At 43.5% G+C, this 24955-nt stretch overlaps 1 protein-coding gene across 1 annotated transcript in view; it reads right to left on the reverse strand.

The window, feature by feature from the left end:
* LOC137376905 (sperm-specific sodium:proton exchanger-like) overlaps window positions 1-24955 on the reverse strand; it is a 178632-nt gene that overhangs the window by 148742 nt on the left and 4935 nt on the right. The gene's annotated exons all lie outside the window — the stretch shown is intronic.

Consider the following 24955-nt stretch of genomic DNA (forward strand, 5'->3'; position numbering starts at 1 on the left):
TCTTCAATTTGGTGCCTAGATCCTCAAGCTGTCCAAGTAAAACCTCTTTCCTACCTATGTCATTGGTACCTGCATGGACCACAACAACTGGATCCTCCCCCTCCCACTCCAAATTCCTGTCCAACTCTGAGCAGATGTCCCGAATCGTGGTACCTGGTGGGCATCACAGCCTTTGCACTCACACTCTCAGCTGCACAGAAGTGTCAGTCCCCTTCACTATACTATCCCCTACTACCATTACATTCCTTTTTTCTCCCCCCCACTTGAATGGCTTCCTATACCAGAGTGTTATGGCCAGTCTGCTCATCCACCTTGCAGACCTTGCTTTCATCCACACAGGCTGGGAGCACCTCAAACCTATTTGAGAATTGCAAAGTCTGAGGCTCCTCCACTACTGTCTGCTCGGTCCCTTTACCTGCCTCACTCACGGTCACATTCTCCTGTCCCCTCATTGCTGACCAAAACAAATGTCCCTGATCTGAGAGGTGCGACCGTCTTCTGGGATTAATGTCCAGGTATTTCTCCCCCTCCCTTATGTTGCGCAGTGTTTGCAGTTCGGATTCCAGATCAATAATCTTGATCCAGATTTCCTCTAGCTGCTTACACTTTCCGCAGACGTGTTTGTCCTGGATTGCCTTGGCATCCAGGAGCTCCCACATACCGCAGCTGCAATACCTGTCCTGCCATTGTTACGTATGCTATTAGTTAATTTACTTTAACTACTTTCTTAATTCACTTAGAATAGTTCCTATGTATCGCAGAATTTATTGTGCTTATTAAATGCTCGTAACACCTTCAACTAAAGCTATGTAAACCATCCTACTGGTAATACACCTTACTAATGCTAATAAAGCTTTGCCAATACGAATAAACCTTACTACTATTAGTAAACCTTACAAATACTGATAAACCCTAATAATACTTTATACAGCTTATGTATTAAGTTGTCCTAATGTGAACTAATAAACTGCCTGTTGGTCTCTCTCTCTCTCACTCTGTATGATAAATTATCTAATCCACCTTAGGTTTTAGTTTATATAGTAATGAATCGATCAAGTCTTATTTCATATTTGATTTAGATTAAATTAAATTAAAAGCTTACCCCAGCTGCTTTCTGTTTCCCTGCTCTCGCTTTGATTGTGACGTCACTCTGATGTCACTTTTCGATTTTTTTTCCCCCGCTCTGCTCCCGCCTCTCTCTCTGTCTCGCCTCCGACCTTTTTGGTGCACTTTTTAAATCTCTGCTCTGCTCTCGCCGCTCTCTCTGTCTCTCTGACCTCCGACCCACCAGCACGCTTTTTAAATCTCTGCTCTTCATACCGCTCTCTCTCTCATGGAGGTGGAAATAGGTGGTCTTAGTGATGGTATGAATCTGTGGTCAGAAACTCATCTCAGGGTCTAGTTCAGCCTGAGACAGTTGCCAGGTAGAAGGATGGAGTCAGTAGCTCGGGAACAGAGTTTGTAGCAGGGACTGAAGGCAATGGTTTTGATCTTCCCAATGTTTCAGATGGAGGAAATTTCTGCTCATCCAGTACTGGATGTCACACATGCAATCTGATAATTAAGAAACAGTAGAGGAGTCGAGAGAGGTGGTGGTGAGGTAGAGATGGGTATTGTTCAGTGTATATGTGAAAACTAATGCTGTGTTTTTGGATGATGTTGCCGAGGGGCAGTATGTAGATGAGAAATAGGTGGGGGCCAAGAATAGTTCCTTGGGGGACACCAGAGTTAACAGTGTGGGAGTGGGAAGAGAAGCCTGACTCCTGAAAGCATTTCCACCACTTACAAGGCACAAGTCAGGATGTTGATGGAATATTCTCAACTTGCCTGGCTGAGTGTAGCTCCAACAACATGCAAGAAGCTTGACAACATCCAGAACAAAGCAGCCTGTTTGATTGGCACCTCATCCACCACCTTCAAAATTCACTCCCTCAACACTAACGCAATGTGGCTGCAGTATCTACAAGATGCACAGCAGCAACTTGCCAAGATTTCTTTGACAGCGCTTCCAAAAGCCATGACCTACAATGACAGAGGCAGCAGGCAAACGAGAACCCCACTACCTCCAAGTTTCCCCCATGTGACACACCATACATCCTGACTTGGAAATACCATTCCTTCAACGTTGTTGGGTCAAAGTCCTGGAACTCCCAACCTATCAGCGCTGTGGGGGAACCTTCACCACATGGACTACAGTGGTTCAAGAAAGAATGCTCTTATAATTATACTACACTTTGCATGACCTCTGGAGTGCTTTACAACCAGTTAAATAATTTTGAAGTGTAGTCTCTGTTGCAATGTAGGAAAATGTCAGCTGATTTATACACAGCAAGATCCCACGAACAGCAATGAGAAAATTTATCAATTCAACTGTTTTAGTGATGTTAGTTGAGGAGCAATTGTTGGCCAGGACACCAGGAAGTACTTCCCTGCTCTTCTTCGATAGTGCCGTGGGATCTTTTACATCCACAGATGGTAAACAGGACCCCCGATTTAACATTTCATCCTTCATAAAGAAGGTCCACCATCATCTTCTCATGGGCAACTTGGGATGAGCAATAAATCCCAGCCACACCAGCGGCACCCACAGAATAAACTGAAAAAACTTAACTGGGAAAGAAACTCGCCAGTTCAACATTTTAACTCTGAAGTTGACACAAGTGGAAAATGCACCTGCCAGAAATGCACAGGTGCCTCACAAATATGGGATTCTTAGGACTCCAATGCAATATTATGTGAGCTGGTTAAAAGTCTTGTTCTGCAGAAAACCCACTGATTAAAAACTAATAGGATTATCTTCTACAAACTGACTGGAAGTAGTATTTAAAGAGGCATCCACCAGCACACACTCAGATTACTAGGATCTGTCTACTATTGTGAGTAGTCAATTTCTCAGGCAGTTCTGAGTGAGCAGTTTGTCGCTTTCTGATTTTTTTTGCCTTATCACGATTATCAAGGATATGTCTTCACAAAGGAAGTGGATATTGTGAAGTTTACACAAAAAGAGATGAGGAAGTTATGGGCAAGATAGCAATAGCTAAAAGGATTCACATTCCTGAAAGTTGGTAAGTTACCTGGTCCAGAATGAATGTAGCCTAGGTTACTGAAAGAAGCAAAAGTAGAAATAGCAGAGGCATTGATCACAGTTCTTCAATCCTCACTGGATTCAACAGTAGTGTTGGAGGACTGGAGGGCTGCTAAGGTTATGCCACTATGCAAGAAACAGAACAGGGATAAACCAGGAAACTATGACCATCAGCTTAACATCGGTAATTGGGAAGTTACTGGGAACCATTATCAGAGGCAAAATAAACTTTCAATTGAAAAGGCATGGTTAATCAAGAAGAACTCGCATGGATTTGTTAAAGGCAAATCATATTTGTCTAACGATTTAATTCTCTGATAAGTTAACAGAGTACAGTACGATACAGTACAGTAGGTGTATATATGGACTTCCGAAAGGCATTCAATACAAATCCACAGAGGAAACATGTTAAGAAAATGGAAGCCCATGGAATTAAGAGGAAAGTGGTGGTATGGGTACAAAATTAGCTCAGTGACAGAAGGCAGAGTATGGTGGTAGATGGATACTTTTCAGACTGGGAGGTGGTTTGCAGTGGTGTTCCCCAAGGATCAGTTTTGGGTCCATGACGTTTCAATCTTTATAAACAACCCAGACTCAGTTGTAGGCAGCAGCATTACAAAGTTTTCAGATTGCATGAAACTTGGCATAGTAGTAGAAATTGATGAGGATAGGTTGTAGATTTCAGATGACATACAATGCAGAAAAGTGTGAAGTGATGCACTTTGGGAGGACTAATATGGAAAGACTGCTTACTATAAATGGAACAATTTTCAAAAGTGCAGATGAACAGAAAGACCTGGGGCAGAATCTTACCACCTTAGTCCCTGGAGGAACAGCAGGTCCATTTCAGGATTGCGAACCTGACTCCCCGATTAGCGGGCCTTCTGGTTGCTCTTTTCCAGAGCAAGTGAATTAACAGCCCAGCTCCAGGTTCCCCAATCGATTAGGGAGAGCAGGCAGAATGACCCATTTAATGCAGCAATGAAGGCAGTACTGCATGGAGTGAATCAACCACCGTGAGGCAGGAAAGAGGAGGAAAATTGGATGAAAGGCTGTGCCCGGGTTCACATGCATCCCTAGAAGTAATGTTTTTAGTTTTAGAGATACAGCACTGAAACAGGCCCTTCGGCCCACCGAGTCTGTGCCGAACATCAACCACCCATTTATACTAATCCTACACTAATTCCATATTCCTACCACATCCCCACCTGTCCCTATATTTCCCTACCACCTACCTATACTAGGGGCAATTGCTAATGGCCAATTTCCCTACAACTGAGTCTGGGTTGTTTATAAAGATTGAAACGTCATGGACCCAAAACTGATCCTTGGGGAACACCACTGCAAACCACCTCCCAGTCTGAAAAGTATCCATCTACCACCATACTCTGCCTTCTGTCACTGAGCTAATTTTGTACCCATACCACCACTTTCCTCTTAATGCTGGAAGCAGTGAGGGCACGGGGAGAAGTCCTCTTTCTGGAAGACGGCAGGAGGAGGCTCTTGTACTCTATGCCCCTATTAATAAAGCCCAGGATACTGTAAGCTTTATTAACTGCTCTCTCAACCTGTCCTGCCACCTTTAATGACTTATGCACCTAAGTTCCTCTGCTCCTACATCCCCTTTAGAATAGTACCCTTTATTCTATATTGTCTCTCCATGTTCTTCCTACCAAAATGAATCACCTCACATTTCTCTGAATTGAACTTCATCTGCCACCTGTCTGCCCATTCCACCAACTTGTCTATGTCCTTTTAAAGTTCTACACTATCCTCCTCACAGTTCACAATGCTTCCAAGTTTTGTATCATCTGCAAACTTTGAAATTGTGCCCTGTACACCAAGGTCTAGGTCATTAATTATATATCAGGAAAAGCAAGGGTCTCAACACTGATCCCTGGGGAAATCCACTACAAACCTTCCTCCGGCCCGAAAAATATCTATTAACCACTACTCTTTGTTTCCTGTCACTCAGCCAATTTCTTATCCATGTTGCTCCAGTCCCTTTTATTCCATGAGCTGCAAGTTTGCTCACAAGTCTGTTGTGTGGCACTGTATCTAATGCTTTTTGAAATTCCATGTACACCACATCAACAGTATTGCCCTCATCAACCCTCTCTGTTACCTCCTCAAAAAACTCCAGCAAGTTAGTTAATCATGATTTTCCCTTAAGAAATCCCTGCTGGCTTTCCTTAAATAACTCGCATTTGTCCATATGACTACTGATTTTTGTCCCGAATTATTTTTTCCAGACGTTTTCTCACCACCGAAGTTAAACTGGCTGGCCTGTAGTTGCTGGGCTTATCTTTACACCCTTTTTTGAACAAGGGTGTAACGCTTGCAATTCTCCAGTCCTCGGGCACCACCCCAGGGTCTAAGGAAGACTGAAAAATTATGGCCAGTGTCTCTGCGATTTCCACCCTCATTTCCCTCGGTATCCTTGGATGCATCTCATCTGGCCCTGGTGCTTGATCCACTTTAGGTACAGACAACCTATCTAATACTTCCTCTTTATCAATTTTAAACCCCTCTAGTGTCGGACTTACCTCCTCTTTCAACATTGCCTTGGTTGCATCCTCTTCCTTGGTAAAGACAGATGCAAAGTAGTCATTTAATACCTCAGCTATGCCCTCTGCCTCCATATGTAAATCCCCTTTCTGGTCCATAATTGGCCCCACTCCTCCTTTTACCACCCTTTTACTATTTATATGCCTATCGAAAACTTTGGGATTTCCTTTAATGCTAGCTGCCAGTCTCTTTTTATGCTCTCTCTTTGCTTCTCTTATTTGCTTTTTCACTTCCCCTCTGGACCTTCTATATGCAGCCTGGTTCTGAATAGTAGTTTCTACCTCGCATTTGTCACAAGCACACTTTTTCTTCTTTATCTTAATCTCTACCTCTTTTGTCATCCAGGGAGCTCTATATTTGTTTGCCTTACTTTTCCCCTTCAAGGGAACATACCTCGACTGTGCCCAAACGATTTCTTCTTTGAAGGCAGCCCATCTATCAGTTTCCCTGCCAGCTTTTTATTTATTCGCCCTAGCTCCGTTCTTACCCCAGTGAAGTTGTCTTTCCCCCAGTTAATTATTCTCATGCTGGATTGCTCTTTGTCCTTTTCCATAGTCAGCCTAAACCTTATGATACAATGATCACTATCCCCTAAATTCTCTCCTACTGATACTTGATCCACTTTGCCCACCTCATTCCTAAGAATCAGGTCTGGCAGTGCCTCCTTTCTCATTGGATATGCAATGTACTGTTGTAGAAAATATTCCCGAACACACTCTAGGAACTCTTGCCCCTTATTGCCCTTTACACTACTATTATACCAGTCCATGTTTGGTTAATTAAAGTCCCCCATTATAACTACCCTCTAATTTTTGCATCTCTCTGTAATTTCCTTGCAAATTTGTTCCTCCACGTCCTTCCCACTAGCTGGTGGCCTATAAAAAACACTGAGCAATGTAATCTCACTTTTTTTGTTCTTTAGCTGTAGCCACATTGATTCTGTCCTTGACCCCTCTGGGACCTCCTTTTTCTCCAGGAATGCAATGCTCTCCTTAATCCATAATGCCACCCCTCCCCCTTTTTCCCTTTCCTATCTTTCCTGAACACCTTGTAGCCAGGAATATTTAACACCCAGTCCTGCCCGGCTTTGAGCCAGGCCTCTGTTACAACCACAACATCATATTTCCAAATGGCAATCTGCGCCTCTACCTCACCAGTCTTATTAAACACACTCTGTGCATTCACATACATGCAGATTAATCCTGACTCAGACTTTATTACTTTCTCCCTTACTCTGACCCCATCTAATAATTTACCATTCCCTACTCTCGTGCTATCTCTCCCAGTATTCTGTGCTGCTTGGTATTTCTCTCTGCTACTTGCTCCTGGTTCTCATACCCCTGACAAGTTACCAGTCTTGCTTCCCTCCAACCTGAGCTCCCTCTCAGGTTCCCACCCCCCTGGTTATTTAGTTTAAACCCTCCCCAACAGCACTGGCAAATCTCCCTGTGAAGATATTCGTCCCAGTCCCGGTAAGATGCAACCCGTCCATCTTGTACAGGTCCCAACTGCCCCAGAACTGGTTCCAATGTCTCAGAAATCTGATGCCCTTCCTCCTACACCAGTTCTCCAGCCACGTGTTCAATCACTCAATTCTCCTATTCCTATGCTCACTTGCACGTAGGACTGGGAGTAATCCTGAGGTTGCTGCTTTTGAGGTCCTGCTTTTTAATCTCCTTCCTAGCTCCCTAAAATCTGCTTTAAGGATCTCATCCCCCTTCTTACCTATGGCATTGGTACCAATGTGGACCACGACTTCTTGTTATTCACCCTCCCCCAGAAGAATGTCCTGCAGCCGCTCCGTGACATCCTTGACCCTGGCACCAGGGAGGCAACACACCATCCTGCAGTCACGTTTACTGCCGCAGAAACGCCTGTCTGTTCCCCTAACTAACGAATCCCCTATCACTACTGCTCTTCCACTCTTCTTCCTCCCCTTGTGTGCAGCTAAGCCACCTGTGCTGTCACAAACTTGGCTCTGACTGCACTTCTCTAAGATAGCATCACCCTCACCAGTATCCAAAATGGAAAAGTGATTAACGCGTGAGATCATATCAGGGTACTCCTGCACTACCTGCCTGGTTCTCTTAGACTGCCTGGCGGTCACCCATTCCTTATCTGCCTGCATGCTCCTAACCTGTGGTGTGACCACCTCCCCTAATGTGCTATCACTTAGTCCTCCGCCTTGCGGATGCACAACAGTGACTCCAGCCACCGCTCGAGTTCTGAAACCCAGAACTCAATGAATACACAATTAATGGGAAAATACTGAGAGGTGTAGAGGAAGTGAGGGACCTTGGAGTGAATGTCCACAGACCCCTGAAGGTAGCAGGACAAGTCGATAAGGTGGTTAAGAAGGCAAATGGAATTCTTTCCTTTATTAGCTAAGATATAGAATATAAGAGCAGGGAGGTTAGGCTGGAGCTGTATAACTCATTGGTTAGGCCACAACTTGAGTATTGTGTGCAGTTCTGGTCACCTCATTACAGAAAGGATGTAATTGCACTAGAGAGGGTACAAAGGAGATTTACGAGAATGCTGCCAGGCTGCTACAGGGATCACCACTCACATCTCCCTGTCCACAGTGCACAGTGAATCTGTAGCCTGTTTGCATCTCTCCTGATTTTAATTTCCATTGAAGGAAATGGAAATTGAAATAAAAATCAGGAGAGATGTAAAATGGGCTGCCAACTTGCTATTGCCCATTTTACACTATTGCACAATGAAAACTATCCCCACTGTCTCTTAACCTTGTGTTTCTGCTTTGTAAATGTGTATGGTGTGTGCCTTCTGCTTTCAAACCTCGTACTTCCCCAGAGGAAGTGTGGTGGTTGGTTGCTGGACATCATTGTACGCCCCTTGAGATGCAGTTGATCCAAAACCTCATTTTGCAATGTCATCAGGTGGATTTGCAACTGCTAGTGTCACGGAACTATTTATTTTCTTCTCTGATTAAAACAGTGTGCCTTCAAGACTCTGTTTAAAAACAAATTTCCTTTAAAAACTAAGAAGCACAGTATGCCAGCTGCACCTGTTACCTAGGCAGCAGACGAGTGAGCAGGTCACATGGTGTCATGTTTCAATTTGACTGTGTGCAGGGACTGGCTGAAACTAGTTTTGAGAGAGACACCAGCGAAACGTGCCTGCCTTGAAGGAAGAGAATTCTCTCAGCAGAAATTCTACCATGAGCTACCAGGCTGTGTTAATTGCCTAAGAAGAAAAAAAAACTTTTGAAGGGAACATTGTATTGCTGGAGGGAGCAAAAATTCCTTTTCTTTACTTGCAATCTAAGAATCTTTGCTTCAAGATTCACTCTCTCTTGACTGACTGTGCTTCCTGGAATTCACAGTAATGTTTCGACTGAAATCTACCAACTTTAAAATAGTTATACTCCGTGTTGAAAGAACTGTGTGACGCCTGCTGCAGCCGAAGTGCTTTGAATGCCTATCAAGTAAAGACTGTTCATCAAATCTGCGTGGAGACTTCAAGTGGCATCTGATTATTTTTTACATCAGGATACCTCACCCATCAGAAATGTAACCCACAAAGACTTATAACCCAGTTATTTATTTATTCTTAAGAAACAGCTAATTTTTAAAACACCATTTTTAAAACTGGTTAGCCATTGACTTTCGAATATATGTGTGTGAATGGGGGAGTTAGAATAAATAAGAAGTTACAAGGTCTTTAGACATAAATTTATCTTAATAGTGTTAGGATTTAGTTTATTAATAAATAGTTAATTTGTTATTGTCCAAAGATACCTGGTTTGGTCTGTTTTATTCTGGGGGTCACTAAAGTGCTTAATTTGGCTGTTTTCTGGTTAGGTGGGAAAACTTTAACATAGAACATAGAACAGTACAGCACAGTACAGGCCCTTCGGCCCACGATGTTGTGCCGAACCTTTAACCTACTCGAAGATCAAACTAACTACCTACCCTTCATTCTACTATCATCCATGTACCTATCCAAGAGTCGCTTAAATGCCCCTAATGTATCTGATTTTACTACCACCGCTGGCAGCGCATTCCACGCACCCACCACTCTCTGTGTAAAGAACCTACCTCTGACATCTCCCCGAAACCTTCCTCCAATCACCTTAAAATTATGCCCCCTGGTGATAGCCCTTTCCACCCTGGGAAAAAGTCTCTGGCTATCCACTCTATCTATGCCTCTCATCATCCTGTGCCCCTCTATCAAGTCACCTCTCATCCTTCTTCGCTCCAATGAGAAAAGCCCTAGCTCCCGCAATCTTTCTTTGTAGGACATGCCCTCCAGTCCAGGCAGCATCCTGGTAAATCTCCTCTGCACCCTCTCTAAAGCTTCCACATCCTTCCTATAATGAGGCGACCAGAACTGAACACAATATTCCAAGTGTGGTCGAACCAGGGCCTTATAGAGCTGCAGCATAACCTCGCAGCTCAAACTCAATCCCCCTGTTAATGAAAGCCAACACACCATACGCCTTCTTAACAACCCTATCAACTTGGGTGGCAACTTTGAGCGATCTATGGACATGGACCCCAAGATCCCTCTGTTCCTCCACACTACCAAGAATCCTGTCTTTAAGCCTGTATTCCGCATTCAAATTCGACCTTCCAAAATGAATCACCTCACACTTTTCCAGGTTGAACTCCATCTGCCACTTCTCAGCCCAGCTCTGCATCCTGTCAATGTCCCGTTGCAACCAACAACAGTCTTCCACACTATCTACAACTCCAGCAACCTTCGTTTCATCGGCAAACTTGCTAACCCAGCTATCCACTTCCTCATCCAAGTCATTTATAAAAATCACAAAGAGCAGAGGTCCCAGAACAGATCCTTGTGGAACACCACTGGTCACCGAGCTCCATGCTGAATACTTTCCATCTACTACCACCCTCTGACTTCTATGGACCAGCCAATTTTGTATCCAGACAGCCAACTTTCCCTGAATCCCATGCCTCCTTACTTTCTGAATGAGCCTACCATGGGGAACCTTATCAAACGCCTTGCTAAAATCCATATACACCACATCCACTGCTCTTCCTTCATCAATGTGTTTTGTCACATCTTCAAAGAATTCAATAAGGCTTGTGAGGCATGACCTGCCCCTTATAAAGCCATGCTGACTATCTCTAATCAAACCATGCTTTTCCAAATAATCATAAATCCTGTCTCTCAGAATCCTCTCCAATAATTTGCCCACTACCGACTGGTCTGTAATTCCCAGGGTTATCCCTATTCCCTTTCTTGAACAAGGGAACAACATTTGCCACCCTCCAATCATCCGGTACTACTCCAGTGGACAGTGAAGACGCAAAGATCATCGCCAAAGGCGCAGCAATCTCTTCCCTCGCTTCCCGTAATATCCTTGGGTATATCCCGTCTGGCCCCGGGAACTTATCTGTCCTCATATCATTCGAAATTTCCAGCACATCCTCCCACTTAACCTCAACCTGTTCGAGCATATCAGCCTGTTCCACGCTGTCCTCACAAACGACCAGGTCCCTCTCACTAGTGAATACTGAAGCAAAGTATTCACTTAGGACCTCCCCTACCTCCTCCGACTCCAGGCACAAGTTCCCTCCACTATCTCTGATCGGCCCTATCCTCACTCTGGCCATCCTCTTGTTCCTCAGATAAGTGTAGAACGCCTTGGGATTTTCCTTAATCCTACCCGCCAAGACTTTTTCATGTCCCCTTCTAGCTCTCCTAAGTCCATTCTTCAGTTCCTTCCTGGCTACCTTGTAACCATCTAGAGCCCTGTCTGATCCTTGCTTCCTCAACCTTAAGTAAGCTTCCTTCTTCCTCTTGACTAGCTGTTCCACATCTCTTGTCATCCAAGGTTCCTTCACCCTACCATCCCTTAACAACCTCCACATTTCTGTCGTGCATTTCCCTGAGAACATCTGTTCCCAATTTATGTTCCCCAGTTCCTGCCTAATAGCATTGTAATTCCCCCTCCCCCAATTAAATATTTTCTCATCCCGTCTGTTCCTGTCCCTCTCCATGACTATAGTAAAGATCAGGGAGTTGTGATCACTATCACCGAAATGCTCTCCCACCGATAGATCTGCCACCTGGCCTGGTTCGTTGCCAAGCACCAAGTCCAACATAGTCTCCCCTGTAGTCGGCCTATCTACATATTGAGTCAGGAAACCTTCCTGGACACACCTGACAAAAACTGCTCCATCCAAACTATTTGCACTAAGGAGGTTCCAATCAATATTAGGGAAGTTGAAGTCACCCATGACTACAACCCTGTTACTTCTGCACCTTTCCAAAATCTGCCTCCCAATCTGTTCCTCCATGTCTCTTTTGCTATTGGGGGGTCTATAGAAAATTCCCAACAAAGTGACTGCTCCTTTCCTGTTTCTGACTTCCACCCATAATGACTCAGTAGACAAACCCTCCTCGACGACCTCCCTTTCTGCAGCTGTGATACTATCCCTGATTAGCAATGCCACTCCCCCACCTCTTTTACCTCCCTCCCTATTCCTTTTGAAACATCTAAACCCCGGAACATCCAACATCCATTCCTGCCCTTGTGATATCCACGTCTCCGTAATGCCACAACATCATAGCTCCAAGTACTGATCCATGCTCTAAGTTCATCACCCTTATTCCTGACACTTCTTGCGTTAAAATAGACACACTTCAACCCATCATACTGGCTGCAACTTTGCCCTGTCAACTGTCTAACCTTCCTCACAGACAATCTGCACTCTGTATCTGCCTGTTCAACAGCTACCCCATCCACTGATCCGTAGCTCCGGCTCCCATCCCCCTGCCAAACTAGTTTAAACCCTCCCGAAGAGCTCTAGCTAACCTCCCGTCCAGGATATTGGTGCCTCTCCAGTTCAGATGCAACCCGTCCTTCTTGTACAGGTCCCACCTTCCTCAGAAGGTATCCCAATGATCTACATATCTGAATCCCTCCCTCCTGCACCAGTTCTGTAGCCAGGACTATGCTGTGGAGTAATGGGACTGAATTGACAGTGCACTACTCCCGCCTCAGTCATGACATATTAATTGGCTGTCTCTGGGATAACATAGAAATTGGTGACTTGCGTCTGGCATCATATTAATTGCTTGTCTCTGGGATCATATTAATTGCTCTCGCATCTGGGATCATATTAATTTGGATTGTCTGGATCCAAATCTAATGCCAATTACGTTACTTATAAGGGGACTAATAATTTGAAAGAGAAAAATAAAAGGAACCAGTTTTCTTGTGTAATAAGGTACAGTCTATATCATTAGAATGGCATGAGCGGTTGCAGCAGTTCTTCTGGGAAAGGAGAGTATGTCCCTCAGTGACTTGATAACTTTAACTAAGAATAAACTATAAGAATTGGCAGCACAATTGGGGTTAGAATTGAAATCAGGTGCTAAAAAAGCAGAGAGAATTGACATAATAGCCCAACATTTAAAATTAGGAGAAGAAGAAGAAGACAAAGAATAAGAAGGTAGTAAGTCAGAGAGTGATGCAGTGATATTGGCTAGGATTCAGTTAGAAATGAAAAAACCTGAGGCTGAAAAAGAACTAAGAAAACTTGAACTTAAAAAAGAGGAAAGGGAGAAAAAGAGAGCACATCAGAGAGAAAGAGGAGAGGGAATTTAGGTTAAGAGAGATGGAACTAAGGCAAAGGGACAGTGTTGACTCCAGGGAAAATCTAGGTCAGGAAGAATCTGAATTCAGTCCAGGACCCAGTGAAAAGCTGTTTAAATTTATACAAGCTCTTGCTAAGTTTGAGGAAAGGGACAGAGAGGCATTTTTTATATCTTTTGAAAAAATAGCCAAACAGATGAAATGGCCGAAGGAAAGCTGGACACTGCTTATGCAAAGCAGGTTGATAGGCAGAACTCATGAAGTTTATGCCATGCTTCCTGAAGAGGCTTCTGCAGATTATGAGATGGCAAAAAAGGCTATTCTCGCAGTGTATGAGTTAGTCCCTGGAGCTTACTGTCAGAAGTTTCGGACTTTACGGAGATTGGCTGGGCAGACATATGTAGAATTTGAAAGGGTGAAGCAAATTAATTTTGACCGTTGGAAACGAGCATTAAAGATGGAAATCACATATGAGAACCTTTGAGAATTGATTCTCTTGGAAGAGTTTAAAATTCCATTCCTTCAGTAGTGAGAACTCAAGTAGATAACCTGAAAGTTTTGAAAGCTAGGCAAGCAGTGGAAATTACTGATGATTTTGAGCTTGTGAATAAGCCAAAATCTTTTGTCCGTCACCCCCATAAACCCGAAAAGGATATAAAGTGGGAGAGTGAAAGAAAGGCAAGTAGCCAGGGACAAGAAGGAACAGCTGGGAATGTCCCAAGATCACCCCCTGAGGCCAGCAAGGAAGGTGCTGAGGATAGAAGTGAGGTTTACAAGCCGAAGTTTTATCATTGCCACAAAACAGGTCATCTTCGTTCAGAATGCTGGAAATTGCAAAGTAAACGCATAGGACCTGTTGGGGTATTCAAAGCTAATGCAGAGGAAAAGACTCTGACTGAAAGTACAGCAGATCAGGCTATAGATTTTTGGGCAGCTGTAAAACCAGATACAAAAACTAAAGTTAGTGTAGCGGTTAAGAATAAGATACCCGAAAGTTATAATGAATTATTGTCAAAGGGAAAAGTAATTCCATATCCTTTAAGTGAGGCAGGAAAACCTATCATTATACACAAGGAAACAGGAGCATCCCAAATGCACTTGCTGGGGAAAGGTATAACATTTCCACCAGAGGGCGCCTTGAACGTTAAAGTTTTAGTTAATGGAATTGGCGGGGAGTATATACCCATACTTTTATATAAAGTATGCCTAGAGAGTGACTTAATATCTGGTATGGTAACTGAAGGAGTTGTCCACAGTTTGCCAGTAGAGGGAATTAATCTCTTAGGAAATCATTTGACCAGATCAAAAGTATCAGTTACTCCTACAATTACAGAGGAACCAAGTGAAGTTAGAGAAATGGAACAATTACACGAACAACTTCCAGACATGTGTAATCACCCGAGCAATGGTTAAACAGGATCCATTATCAGAGGTAAGAGTGGCACCACAAACATATAGCCGAGTATCTGAAACCTTATTTGGGGATTTAGATAATCCAAATGAGATGTTTAACAGATCTTTTATAATTGCAGCACAGTAAACTGATTCAGAGTTATACCGAACAGCAAAGACAGTTCTGACAAAAGCTGAGGCAAAAGGAGTTCCAGAAGGCTATTAAATGGAAGACGGTGTTTTGAAGAGGAAATGGAGACCACCTCATAGACCTGTGGATGAAGACTGGACGGCACAGTGGCGCAGTGGTTAGCACCGCAGCCTCACAGCTCCAGCGACCCGGGTTCAATTCTGGGTACTGCCTGTGTGGAGTTTGCAAGTTCTCCCTGTGTCTGCGTGGGTTTCCTCCGGGTGCTCCGGTTTCCTCCCACATGCCAAAGATTTGCAAGTTGATAGGTTAATTGGCCATTATAAATTGCCCCTAGTATAGGTAGGTGGTAGGGAAATATAGGGACAGGTGGGGATGTGGTAGGAATATGGGATTAGTGTAGGATTAGTATAAAATGGGTGGTTGATGGTCGGCACAGACTCGGTGGGCCGAAGGGCCTGTTTCAGTGCTGTATCTCTAAACTAAACTAAAAGCTGTTGAACAGATAGTGGTACCACCCTAAGTATCATCAGGGATTATTAAGGTTAGCACATGACATTCCTTTTGCAGGACGTAAGGCAATTTGGAAGACCAAATCATGTATAATTCAACATTATTACTGGCCATGCCTTACAAAGGATGTGAGACAATTTTGTAGGACATGTCATGCATGCCAAATGGTGGGAAAACAGTAACCGACTATAAAACTGGCACCAATAGTTCCCATACCAGTGATTGAGGAATCATTTGGCAGTGTATTGGTAGACTGTGTGGGACCCTTGCCAAAAACAAAAGCGGGACATCAATACATACCATTATGGATATGGCTACTCGATTTCCAGAGGCCATTCCTTTGAGGACAATTACTGCTAAAATAGTAGAAAAGTTAACCCAATTCTTTACGAGATATGGGTTACCACTTGAAGTTCAATCGGATCATGGATATTTCAAGAAGTCATGGGCATTAGACAGTTGAAATCTTCAGCATATCACCCACAGTCACAGGGAGCTTTAGAGAGGTACCACAAAATTCTCAAAACAACAATTAGTACAAACTATCACGAATATCTGCATGACTGGGATAAAGGAGTAGACTTTCTTCTATTTGCCACCAGAGACTCACCCAATGAGTCTATAGGCTTCAGTCCTTCCGAACTGGTTTACGGACATGAAGTAAGAGGTCTTCTAAAACTCATAAAAGACAGATTCTTAGAACAAAGGAATGAATCTTTGATGCTGGACTATGTACCTTCTGTTCCGGGAAACGCTTACAAAAGCTTGCGGTGTGGCTCAGGAACACCTTAAAGCATCTTAAGCCATTACGAAAAAATGGGCAGACAAGAATGCAAAAAACCCATAATTTTCAACCGGGGATGAAGTATTGGTGTTGTTACTGTTTCAGGAGGAACCATTAAAAGCACGATTCACTGGCCTATATAGAGTGTTCAAAAGAGTGGGTAAGGTGATTATTTGATTGACACCCCTGTTCACCAAAAGACTCAGTTATGTCACATCAATATGTTAAAACAATATTATTGCAGGGAGCAGGATAAGCCAGTGCAGGTATGTCAGGTAATGGGAACTGTTGAGAAGGAAAAGGATAGTGAGGATGAGGCAGAAGGAGGCCTAGACAATTTTCAGATTGAACCTCCAACTATCAAGATAGTGAAAACAGAATGGCTAAGAAAATTGGACCACATGCTTTTGCACTTAGAGGCAAAACAATGTGAAAACCTAACCAGGCTTTTCACAACATTTAAAAGAGTCTGCAGAGATAAGCTAGGATGTGCAATCTTAGCCACACATGATGTTTATATAGGGGAATCCATTCCTTTAAAGCAACATCCTTACCACTTAAGTCCGGACAACAGGTCCAAGAAAAAGCAGAAATCCAATACATGCTGGAAAACAACTTGATCAAACTTAGGTGGAGTTCACCAATAGTTTTAGTACCTAAACCTGATGGGTCAACCCGATTTTATATAGACTACAGAAAAGACAATGCAGTAATGAAGGGAGACTCCTATCCAATTCCGTGTTTAGGAGACTGTATCAACAGAGTGGGCAGCACAAGTTCTCTTACCAAGATTGACTTGTTAAAGGATACTGGCAAGTTCCTTTGACTCCTCGAGCCAGAGATATCAGTTTTTGTAACACCTGACGGTCTTTATCAGTGCTGGGTGATGCCATTCAGGCTAAAAAATGCCCAGCCACTTTTCAAAGAGTAATGAATCAGGTGGTAGCCAGTGTTCCCAACTATGTAGTGCATCTTGATGATGTACTAATATACAGTAATACTTGGCAAGAACACTTAAAACAGCTAAAAATTCTGTTTAAAAAAACTACAAGCAGTGATAAATCTGGAAAAAAGTGAATTCGGAAAAGCAAGAGTAACTTACCTCAGACACATAGTGGGGCAAGGACAAGTACTGCCAAAAACGGCAAAGGTACAACCTTAGTAGAGTTCCCTATCACTAAATCTAAATTTGAGGTAATGAGGTTTTGGGGGATGTGCGGTTTTTACAGGAAATTTGTATGAAATTTTAGTACCGTGGCTGCTCCATTAACCGATCTGCTACAAAAATAGAAAAACAAAGTAGTGTGGTCAGATGAATGCCAGGCAGCTTTTGAAAAGCTAAAGACAGTCTTAACTAATGAACTAGTGTTGGCTGCTCCAAATTTTGCTAAATCCTTTAAAATAGCGATTGATGCTGGCAACCTCGGGTTGGTGCAGTCCTACTGCAGGATGACAAATCGGGCATAGAGAAGCCAATAGGGTAGTTTTCAAGAAAACTAAATTGCCGTCAAAAAAAGTATTCCACTGTGGAAAAAGAAACATTAGAACTTTTACTGGCTCTCAAATATTTCGAAGCATATTTCCACCAACACTATAAAGAAACACTAATATACACTAACCATAGCCCATTAATGTTTGTGAAAAAATTAAAAAACCAAAATGCTAGAATATTTAGATGGAGTTGTTGTTACAGCCTTGTCATTTGAAAATTGTAAATATTTCAGGGGAAAACAATGTTATCGCCGATGCTTTGTCATGAATTTAACCATGTTAGGTTACATGGATGGGAATGGTACAGAGAAAGTTCTGTAGATTATCAATAGAGTGAATGGGGAAATTAATATGAAAAATGTTAGTTTTTTTTTTCCAGTTAAAATTTTTTGCATTGTAATGAAACGCATTTTAAGAATAGCGTTTCATTTCACCAAGGGCGGAGGTGTCACGTAAATATTTATTTTCTCCTCTGATTAAAACAGTGTGCCTTTAAGACTCCGTTTAAAAACAGCGTGCCTTTAAAAACCAAGAGGCACAGTGTGCCAGATGCACCTGTTACCTAGGCAACAGCAGAAGAGTGAGGAGGTCACATGGTGTAATGTTTCAATTTGACTGTGTGCAGGGACTGGCTGAAGCCAGCGAAGGGTGCTTGCCTTGAAGGAAGAGAATTCTCTCAGCAGAAATTCTACAATGAGCTACAGGCTGAGTTAATTGCTGAAGAAGGAAAAAAAACCTTTTGAAGAGAACATTGTATTGCAGAAGGTAGTAAAAATTCCTTTTCTTTACTTCCAGTCTAAGAGTCTCTGCTTCAAGATTGACTCTCTCTTGACTGATTGTGTTTTCTGGAACTTGCGGTAAAATTTCATTTGAAATCTACCAATTTTAAAATTCAGATAATAGACCTGTCCTTATACTCCATGTTGAAAGAACAGTGTGATGCCTGCTGCAGCCAAAGTGCTTTGAAAGCCTATCAAGTAAAGACTGTTCATCAAATCCACGTGGAGACGTTGAGTGGCATCTGATTTTTTTTTTACACCAGTGTTAAGATTTAGTTTATTAATAAATAGTTAATTTGTTGTTGTCTGTTTCATTCTGGGGGTTACTTTGGCAGTTTTCCAGTTAGGTGAGAAAACCTTAATAATATGCTGCGACTGTGGGGTGATGGGACTGAATTGGCAGTGCATTGCTCCCGTCTTGGTCGTTACACTAGCTCCATATCTAATACTGCTATTGCTGGCGATCTTGGTTTATTGCAATCATTTAGTGCAGTAGTTGAGTGGATGAATACAGCAATACTTGAGAGACAATGCCTGTCATTCTCTGTTGTTTGGCAGTCCCACAAAATGGCTATTGATTTCTAAGGGAGCAGACTGTTGAGCAGCAATGAGATTGTTGAAGGTCTGAGTTACAGCTTTCCTAACCTGACCCCCATCATGTTGAAAGCAAACAAAGGAGAATGCTTTATGTTGGAGTCCACAATGTCTATAGCCCCAGTGAGAGTATTCGTAGAGATACTGCACCTACGTTTAGAACCTCTGTTAGTGATGGGTTCAGTGCAAATGGCCTGGAATGGCCACCCTCACCATGATGTAATGCAGTTCATTGAAATACAGGTGTGGTTAGTGCATTCCTCTGTTGTCTTCTTTACATAGAATTACATGGAATATACAAAACAGATACAGGATATTCAGCCCAACTAGCTTGTGCTGGTGTTTATACTCCACACAAGTCTCCTTCCATTCCATCTGCCCCATCTCAGCCTTTCAGCATATCTTTTTATTCCCTTTTCTCTCATGTACTCATCTTTTTGAAAGCACCTAAGCCTCAAATACTTCCTGTGGTAGTAAGTTCCACATTCTAACCACTCTTTGAGCAAATAAATCTCTTGTTATTTCCTTATTGGATTTATAAATAACTAACTTGTCTTTGTGAACCTTAGGTTTGGATTCTCCACAAATGGAAACATTCTTTCCACATCTACCCTGCCCAATCCATTCAGAATTTTAAAGACCTTATCAGGTCAACTCTAAGTCTTGCCTTTTCTAAAGAAGAAAGGCCCAATCTGTTCAATCTTTCCTGACAGATGTAATTTCCTGGTTCTGGTACCATCCTTGTAACTACTTCTTGGACTCTGTCCAGTGCTTCTGTGTACTTTTTATTGTATGGAGACTCGAAGTGCAGTCTGACAAAGGTCATATACAAGCTTAACATGACCTCACGATTTTTGAATTCCATACCCCTAGAAATAAATCCCAATGCTTTGTTACATTTTTAATTGCTTTGTTGACCTGCGATGCTGCTTTAATGATTTGTTTACCTGTATCCCTAGATCCCTTTGCTCTTCTACTTCATTCCGTTTCTTATTTTCTAAGATGCAGTTGTTTCTATTCTTCCGACCAAAGAGACCCCTCACATTTATCTATGCTGAATTTCATTTGCCATTTAACTGCCCAGCTTGCAAGTTTTCTAATGTCTTCTTCTAGTGTTGCATTCTTTCTCAGTGTTAAATCTCTGGACTTTGTAGGGTGCTTGGCAGACACCAAGGGCTGAATTCTGATGTGCAGCAGCGCACGGGTTTATGAGTGGGAAGGGGTTTAAAATCTGGGAATTTACAGCACAGGAGTAAGCTGCTTCCAACCCGCTGACTTCCACACAGTGCATTAGGCAGCGTGCAAGAAGTACCCTTGGGAGAGGCAGGTTGTCAATTTCTATATGTTAATCGCACAATTACAACAATACTTATATGGCTTTTGCAATTTCACTGTGGGTCCACAGGTTTCCCAGGTTTCCTAGAACTCACCAATGAAAGCAAAACATGGACACTGTGGCAACTGAGGGCGATGAAGACATGATAGGGAAATATACCACAGGGAAACCTCACAGCTGCTTTCTTGCCTGCTTGTGTGAAAGGTTTTGTTCACAGTGCTTGTGCAAACTGACGGCTTTGACAACTTTGGAGGTTTGTACATCTGATCTATCAGATCAGCATGGGTGCCATTTATGCTGTTTGACTTTGGACCCAAGATGAAGACCACGATAACCAGCAGCAGCAGCACCACCAGCAGCAGAAGCAGCAAGAAAAGCAGGAGCAGCAGTTGCAGCACCAACAACAGCCTGCTCCCCGCAGAGAGAGGCGATCAGCAGAGAGGTGCAGCTCACAGGAGGCCAATATTGCCACAGGATGTTCAGGCAGAGGTTAAGCTTCCTTGTCATGATGGAATACCCATGTCTCAGGAGACTCAGGGTCTCACGTAAGGTGACGGCAGACATTGGCAGCCTGCTGGAACAAGACCTGCTGCCAAGTAGACCAAGTGGCCATACATTACCAGTGGCTGTCAAAGACACCACCATCCTCCACATCTTTGCGCCTGGATCCTTCCAGGGCTCTGTTGCAGGATTTCACAGTCAAAGGCCAAGAAATGCACAAGACAGGTGACTGACTGCTTGTTTTCTAGGACAGGCAATTATGTCAACTTTGCCACCAATAATGCCAATCAGAATGAGCAGGCGCCTAGGTTTATGGTTCTTGCTGGCTTCGTGCAGGGCGTCATCAACTATACGCTGTGGTAGTTAAGGCACCGCTAGATCACCCAGGAATATGCAACAACCACAACAGCATCCATTCCACATCAATGTGCAGCTGGGTATGCAACCACAACAAGATGTTTAAACAGATCTGCGTCAAAATTCCCAGGCAGCTGCGATAATACCTTTGTCCTCTGGCAGTCTACCCTCCCTGATTTCTTCGCACCTCAAGGTAGACTTAACGGCTGGCTTCTCAGAGAACAAGGGATGCCCACTTAAAATGTGTCTGATGATACCTATAAGGAACCCAACCAATGTGTCCCAGGAGTGTTACAGTGCAAGCCATGTGGCAACGAGATGTGTCACTGAGCAAGCCATCGACATGCTGAGGATGCACGTCAAGTGCCTTGACAGATCTGGACCACCCTTTGGTATGCAACAACCAGGGTCTCCAAAATGGTTGCAGTGAGCCTCTTCAGATGATTCTGAGGAAGAGGAGGAAGCGGAACATGATGTAGTATAAGCACTAGCAATGCAAAAGCCACTTTTCCCACCACAACACTCCCCCCCACCCCCCACCACCATTTCCCCAACACAACGTAGTCCTGTAAACAACTAAGCATCCCTTTCACAGTTCCCTATTGCTCAGTGTCAATTCATGTCTTACCTTTCAGCACAGGTGAAGAAGCCACTTAACAGGCAGCAATCAAAAATGGACATGATCAGAGAGTGGTGGAAAGAAATATTTATATTGCTCAAAAATAGAACAGAAATGTACCAATCTAACAGTGTATAACACAGCCATGTGCAACTATAAAACTTTACTCTTCCTCTTCCTAGCTATTCTACATGGTGCAGCCCCTGTGGCTTCAGCACAGGTAGAGACAGGGTGCTGAGATTCCTGAGCTGACTGCTGAAATGCTCTCGGTTGATGGCCTCTAGGTTTTGGAAACTGTGAGGACCCCGCAAAAGGCCACTTCATCTGCACCTGAGCAGGGTTAGACTCGGCCATCAGGACACAAGGCAATATTTGAGGCATTGACTGGGGGGGGAGGGGAAGGGGGGGCAACGATGAGAAATGGAAGCATTGGGAATCAGGTCTCCACTTCTGTGTTACCTCACATGGCCACATGGCTCAACCACACAACCCTGATAGCAATTACTGCAGATAAAGTTGAACAGACAAGACCAGGGTATCATTCAATCTGCTTAAGGTGACATTCATAGTGTGCAAGCCATTCGTGAAGGCCTGCATGCACTTGTTTGATTGCCGCATTATCGCAAAGGTATGCAACATTGTGCCACTTATGCTTGTGACAGACTCCTCCAATCTCTGCAGTTGAGAATAGTGCGCTGGAATGCCTGCCGGTGCATCAGAAATTCTTTGCTGCTACTCCATAAGTATTCTGCATATTGATGGACGCCCCGAGGTACAGCATTGGCGTCCAGATGAGCAAAGTTTGGAGCAACCTGAGGCTGTCAATGTAGAATCTCCACCGCTGTCCCTGACTCCACCATCTGCACCTGCTCACTTGCCATGTGTGAGTCACCAGGTGAAAATCAAACTATCTGCCTTACTGGTCCACCGAAGTATAAGTATCTGAGTTACTGCATGGTCTGCATGAATCCTGTGCACCCTCAGAGGGACTGACCTTATCTGAGGAGTTATTGTTGTCCTCCTGGACCACCTCCTGTGGAACACCCTAAGGTCCAGTGGAAGATTAAAGCTATCAATTAAAACTGTCAAGGTTAAGAATGTTTTAAATGATTTTTAAATTCGTTCCTGGGATATGGGCATCACTATCAAGGCCAACATTTACTGCCCATCCTTGACTGCCCTTGAGAAGGTGGTGGTGAGCTGCCTTCTTCAGCCGCTGCAGTCTATCTTGTGTAGGAACACTCACAAGTGTTATTAGGGAAGGTGTTCCAGGATTTTGATCCAGCAACAGTGAATGACTGGCCATATAGTTCCAAGTCAGGATGGTGTGGGGCTTGGAGGGGAGCTTGCAGGTGGTGTTGTTTCCATGCGTCTGCTGCCCTTGTCCTTCGAGGGGGAAGAGGTCGCGAGTTTGGAAGATGCCGTCAAAAGAGGCTGGGAGTTGCTGCACTGCATCTTGTAGATGGTACACACTGCTGCCACTGTGCGTCAGTGGTGGATGGAGTGAATGTTTAAGGTTGTGGATGGGGTGCCGATCAAGCAGGCTGCTTTGTCCTGGATGATGTTGAGCTTCTTGAGTGTTGTTGGAGCCATGCTCGTCCAGGCAAGTGGGAGTAGTTCATCAAACTCCTGACTTGAGCCTTGTAGATGGTGGACAGGCTTTGGCGAGTCATGAGGTGGGTTACTTGCCACAGAATTCCCAGCCTCTAACTTGCTCTTGTAGCCACCCTATTTATGTGGCTAGTCCAGTTCAGTTTCTGGGCTGTGTTAACTCCTGTATGTTGATAGTGGGGGATTCAGTGATGTAAATGCCATTGAATGTCAAGGGGAGACGGTTAGATTCTCCCTTTCTGGAGATCATCATTGCCTGGCACTCGTGTGGCATGAATGTTACTTGCCACTTATCAGCCCAAGTCTGAATGTTGTCCAGGTCTTGCTGCATAAGGACACAGACTGTTTCAGGATCTGAGGAATTGCGAATGGCACCGAACATCACAAAATCATCAGCAAACATCCCCACTTTCTGACCTTATGATGGAGGGATGGTCATTGGTGAAGCCACTGAAGATGGTTGGGCCTAGGACACTACCCTGAGGAACTCCTGCAGAAATGTCCTGGGGCTGAGATGATTGGCCTCCAACAACCACAACCATCTTTCTTTGTGCTAGGTATGACTCCAACCAGTGGAGAGATTTTCCCCTGAATCCCATTGACTTCTATTTGGCTAGGGCTCCTTGATGCCACACTATGTCAAATGCTGCCTTGATGTCAAAGGCAATAACTTTCACCTCACCTCTTCAGTTCAGCTCTTTTGACCATGTTTGGACCAAAGCTATAACGAGGTCAGGAGCTGAATGGCCCTGGTGGAACCCAAACTGAGTATCAGTGAACAGGTCGTTGCTGCTTAAGTGGTGCTTGATCGCACTGTTGACGGCACCTTCCATCATTGAAGTCAGAAGTTTATAAAGTTGATGTAGTGAGACTGGTGACAAATTGATGAATAGATGCCAAGTAAAACAAAATAAAACAAAAAACACAAGAAGTTTTTACAATTACATTAGAAGTGAAAGGATAATCAAGGGTGAGGTAATAAATCAGATGTGGGTAATATTGCAAATGAAAATAATGAAATGGCAGACTTGTTGAATAATTACTTTGTGTCAGCCTTCACAATAACTTGGATAGCACAATCGAGACCCATATATCCAAGTTTGTTGATGACAAAGAGGTTGGTGGCATAGTAAGCAGTGTAGACTGGGAACATAAAATTACTAAGAAATATTGAGAGATTAAGTGAGTGGGCAAAACTGTGGCAGATGGATTTCAATACAGCTAAGTGTGTGCTCATCCATTTTGGACCAAAGCTAGAAACAGTGGAGGTCCAAAGAGATTTAGGGGTCCATGTACACAAATCACTAAAATGTAGTGGTCAGATATAAAAATAATCAAAATGGCTAATGGAATGTTTGCTTTTCAAACTAAAGGACTGGAAAATAAAAAGAAGGACGTTTTGTGACAGTTATACGAAGCCCTGATTATACCACATCTGGAGTTCTGGGCACTGCACCTTAGAAAGGATAGATTGGCCTTGGAAGCAATGCCGCGCACATTCACTGTAACAATAGCAGGGCTCCAACATTTAAATGAGACATTACATAAACTAGGCTTGTATTCCCTGTAATATAGAAAGTTAA

The sequence above is a fragment of the Heterodontus francisci genome, chromosome 14 (genome assembly GCF_036365525.1).
Source record: "Heterodontus francisci isolate sHetFra1 chromosome 14, sHetFra1.hap1, whole genome shotgun sequence".
Classification (NCBI taxonomy): domain Eukaryota; kingdom Metazoa; phylum Chordata; class Chondrichthyes; order Heterodontiformes; family Heterodontidae; genus Heterodontus; species Heterodontus francisci.